The following is a 5,154-nucleotide window of genomic DNA, read 5'->3' as shown; positions in this document are numbered from 1 at the left end:
TTGGAAGAAGTGCAGCCAGAGTGCTCTTTGGAGGCCAGGATGGCCAAACTGCGTCTCTCATATTTTTGGACATATTGTCAAGAGGGAGCAGTCGCTGGAGAAAGATATCATATTTGTTAAGGTGGAGGGTCAGAGAAAAACAGGTAGATCCCCAACGAAATGGATTGGCAAAGTGGCAGCATCCATGGGTTCAAGCGTGGCATCAATTGTGAGGTTGGTCCAGGATCGGGCAGTGTTTCGTTCTGTTGTGCATCGGGTCACTATGAGTTGGTACCGACTCAATGGCACCAAACAACAACAACAACAACCAGAGTCCTTATCTACCTTGAAAAACTAGTGAATATGGTTGAATCATTGAAGTCTCAAAAGCAGCTTCATTCTCCCCTATACTGAAGAAAGCATAGTCAGTTCTATAGAGTTGTATGTAATGAACCATCATCTGAAAGACAAATCTTAAGCTTTAGTTTGCAGCAATAGAGCTCTACAACTTCATTCATCACTCACTTATTCCCCCCTTTAACAAGCACTTATTAAGTGTCTATTGTGTACCCAGTATTATATTCGATATTAGAGAAGAGATAAAGCAGTACAAGATACATCTACCATGAAAAGCAATAAGCAAATATGTACTTAAAAGCAAAACAACAATTGAATGATTCCAAAATTATTTATAAACAGATATGAGTGAGTGCATTATGACCTTCAGAATTCCTAGAAAGAGAAATGCCACTAAATCAAAATACAAAAGCAGAAACAAAAAGCAATCTTAACAAAAGCAGATGGGACCCACTGAGTGAGTGGATTCAAACTGCCAGCCTTTTGGTTAGTAGTTGTTGTTGTTACGTGCCATCGAGTCGGGTCCGACCCATAGCGACCCTGTACAGGGTTTCCGAGGGTGTTTAGTTGAGGGCAAATCATTTGACCACGTAATGACCTAATGCTGGAGTCCTGGTGTGGTGTTTACGATAAGCATTGGACTGCTAACCACAAGGTCAACTGTTCAAATCCACCTACCAATCCTCAGAAACCCTATATAGGGTCACTAGGAGTCAGAACCGACTCCTGGTACTTACCAAAAACAATGACTTACTGGAGTTCTGATGGCATGGTGGTTAAAGCACTTGGCTACTAACTGAGATGTTGGTGGTTCGAAACCACCAATGGCTCCATGGAACAAAGGTATGATGATTTGTTTCCATAAAGATTACAGCCTGTGAGGCAGTTCTACGGTATCCTACAGGGTTGCTATGAGTCAGCATCACTGCAATGGCAACATATTTTTGTTTGTTTGCTTGTTTGTTTATTTTAAAGGGACCTACTGAGAAGTCTTCATTTATCATGATGTTGCTTATTGGCATAGTTATAAGAAATTATGTTTTCTTTGTGTTGAGCTGTTATTCGTATTAAAGGCTGTAGTCTTTGATCTTCATCAGTAAATGCTTCAAGTCCTCTTTGCTTTCAGCAAGCAAGGTTGAGTCATCTGCATATCACAGGTTGTTAATGAGACTTCCTCCAATCCTGATACCACATTTTTCTTCATATAATCCAGTTTCTCTGATTATTTGCTCAACACACAGATTGAATAAGTATACAAACTTGAATAAGAACACAAACCTGACACCAACTGGGCCAATAAGCAGCATCATGATAAATGGAGCAAAGATTGAAGTTGTCAAGAATTTCGTTTTATTTGTATCCACAATCAATGCCCATGTAAGCAGAAGCCAGAAAATCAAATACATTGGGCAAGTCTGTCTCAATAGGCCTGTCTAAAGAGTTAAAAAGCAAAGATATCACGTTGAAGATTAAGGTGCATCTAACCCATTGGTTGTTGTTGTTGTTGTTAAGTGTCGTCGAGTAGTTTCCGACCCATAGCGACCCTGTACAGGGTTTCCGAGGCTGTAAATCTTTACGGGAGCAGAACGCCTCATCTTTCTCCCGAGGAACAGCTGGTAGTTTCGAACTGCTGGCCTTAAGGTTCGCAGCCCGATTCATAACCACTACGCTACCAGAGCTCCTTTTAACCCATTGGTTAGATGTGGGTTAATGCGCTGTGGGTTAGATGTGGGTTAATGCGACGTGGGTTAATGCGCTGGACTGCAAAGTCGGTTAAACTGCAAATTCGGTGATTCAAGCTCACCAGTAGCTCCTTGGAAACCCTATACATGGTCGCTATGGGTTGGAACCAACTCAACAGTACATACTAATAACAATAACAAATCCATTGGTGTTTTCAATCACCTTATATGCATTGGAAAGTGGAATAGCAAATAAGGAACTGAAAAATAATTGATGCATTTGAATTAAGGTGTTGGCGATGAATACTAAATATACTATGGCCTACCAGAAGAATGAACGAATCTGTCTTGGAAGAAGTACAGCCAGAATGCTCCTTAAAAGAGAGGATGGGACCAGTCCTTAAAAAAGGACATCGTACTTGGTATAGTAGTGGACCAGAGATAGACCAACCCAGTGGCTGTAACAATGGGCTCAAACATAGGAATGATTGTGAGGATGATATAGGACTGGGCAGTGTTTTGTTCTGTTGTACATAGGCTCACTATGAATTGGAACCGACGCAACAGCACCTATCAACAATGACAACTGAGAAGCAGAATTGTAAAGGTTTGAAGGCTTGTGAGTGAATACATTTAGGAGGGCAGCTTGTTTTTAGAAAAAGCTGAAAGCATCAGGAAGAAGGATATAAACTGACTTAGACTGGCCAGACTTGATCACCCACCAAATTTTCTGGTAACAATTAACTTCCAAGGCTGTTTACCTAGTTTCTAGTAAGTAGGGACTCTGTTATCTTGCCTGAACATTTCTAGAGTCTAATACAATGCAGGACAGGGCACTGTTCCGTTCTGTTATACATAGGGTCACTATGAATAGAAACTGACTCAACGTTACCTAATAACAACAAGTGCGGTGCTGAAACATGACAGATTTCATGTATATTTGGTGAATGAATGAATGAATATGGTTGAAAAAGATGGACTTTGTCAAGCCATAATGGACTATGATTCCAAATGTTCTTGATGTCTGACCTATTTTGCCTAAACAAAAAGAAGACTGCATGTACTGAGTGTAAATGCAAAATTGATACTTTATTTTATTCATAGTAAACAATATTTATTTAAAAGCAAGTGTCTCTTTTGCTAGATGTTGACTGGGCTTTAGTTATTCAAGGCTGCTACTATTGTGTGAGATTTGGGGAGTGTAGTGGACATATTTATGTCCCCAGACAATGTTGTTGTTGTTGTTGTGTGCCATTGAGTCAGTTTGAATCATAGCGATCCTGTATAGGGTTTCTGAAGAGTGGCTGGCAGATCTGAACCACCAACCTTGTGATTAACAGTCCAGTGCTTATCCTATAGTACCACACCGGGACTCCTCCCCAGACAATAAGATGCATAAATTAAATAGTATTCATTTTGTGAAGGTTTTTACTTTTTAGATCAAATTTCACAAATTATTTTAATGTTAGTACTTAAATGAGGCCACATGTGATTGGCTGATTAGATAATGTGAACCTGTATAAAGACTGTTCTAGAAAGCAGTGTAAAAAAAAAAAAAAATTCTTACATGCCTTCTGATTGGAGCAATATCCTGATGGCAATTCCCTTATAAAAACTAGAAGAGCGGAGAAAGAAATAACTCATGGGAAAATATCTTTAACAAAACTAAGTGAAAAGTACCCTCATGAACCCTAGAGTGAGGGTGGAGGAATTCAAACCCTAACAGGATCCAATGATGGAGGGAAAATAGAGGAATGTTCTCATCATCCTAGGGTTCCCTGGGTGGTGTAAAGAGTTAAGTACTCTACTATTAATAAATAGATTGGCAGTTCAAATCCACCTAGAGGTACTACAGAAGAAAGATTTAGTGATTAGCTTCCAAAAGGTCACATCCGTTGCAAACCCTATGGAGTTCAGTTCTACTCTGACACACATTGGGCGCCATGCGTCTGAGTTGACTCACAGCAATTGTTTTTTGTTTTTAACTAATCTTTATTGATTATTTAGAATTGCTGCTACTCACAAAACGCTTTAGATTTTATTCAGGGTTTACAGAAGGGGTGGTGTGTGTGTGTCTACAATCAAGCTAATAATAACAGGATTGATAATCTAAACTAGAATTTTTAAACCCATGTAGAGACTTACATACCCTTAGCTAATGTTATAATTGTGTATTACTTAGGTTCAAGTTCTTTCTTCAAAGAGTCATCAGAATAACATGGATTAAAAAGACTTTCAAACACTTGCCATCTCTTGCTGTTGAGTATCCATCATCGTTTTTTCAGCAACACAGTCACTTCTTTTCTAAGTTCATTTTTCATACCACTGAGAAGATTTCCATGATTATTCTTCATGTCCTCCATACTCTTTACAAATTGCTCATAGAACTGTTTAACTGCTTTCAGTCTCTGACTCTGAACAACTCTACTTTGTTGAAAAATCTTTTGTTGTCAAAACATATTAGTCAATTTTTCTCCTTGTTCCTCAGTTTTATGCACATGCATCTCCCACTGCTGAAACGAACTCAGCAACTTCTGAGAATATTCCTGGCTAAGTTTCTGTCTTTATTCTTGCTGTGTTTTCCAAACATTTCCTATTTTCTGATTACTGGTTTTGAGAGAAGCCTTGGTATACAGTTCTAATGTCTTTTTCTTTGCAAGAAAAGTCTTGTTAATGTCAGCTCCAAATCTTTTCATCATATTCTGTACTTTACCCCTGAGATCTTGCTCAATTATTCCTGTGGAAGACCTTTTCTTCCCTTGCTTATCAATTGCTGGAATCTTTCCTTCTAGAAAATCCTCTTCAGAACCACTCAGTCTTCTTCTCAATGTTCTCAAACTCATAGGCGCAGATGATCTGCTCCTCCATGGTTTGCTTCACAGATTTCCCTGAGTGCTTTCTTACAGAAGGTGCCATCATGGATGTTTTCAGCTATGTGTATTTCATCTCTGCGATGCTCATCTCAACAACTGGTTTTATGTTTAGTTTTCTGATCATAATAGAACCAGGACATAGGAACTGCCAATCAATGGTTGCAAAAAAAGAGACTCTCACTTCAAGTGAAATACTCCATGAGTAGATCTGAGAATGACAAGGGAGATGTATTCATAATTTCCATTTGTAGGCAAGTGCAGAA

The 5,154-nt window shown here is 39.0% G+C and overlaps 1 pseudogene; it reads right to left on the bottom strand.

The window, feature by feature from the left end:
* Window positions 1-4,226: 4,226 nt before the first annotated feature.
* Window positions 4,227-4,934, bottom strand: LOC102823337 (annotated as a pseudogene).
* Between the last annotated feature and the right edge of the window lie 220 nt (window positions 4,935-5,154).

The sequence above is a fragment of the Chrysochloris asiatica genome, unplaced genomic scaffold (genome assembly GCF_000296735.1).
Source record: "Chrysochloris asiatica unplaced genomic scaffold, ChrAsi1.0 scaffold00062, whole genome shotgun sequence".
In the NCBI taxonomy this organism is placed as follows: domain Eukaryota; kingdom Metazoa; phylum Chordata; class Mammalia; order Afrosoricida; family Chrysochloridae; genus Chrysochloris; species Chrysochloris asiatica.
The sequence above is the reverse complement of the archived record's forward strand: the minus strand, read 5'-3'. Positions and strand labels throughout refer to the sequence as shown.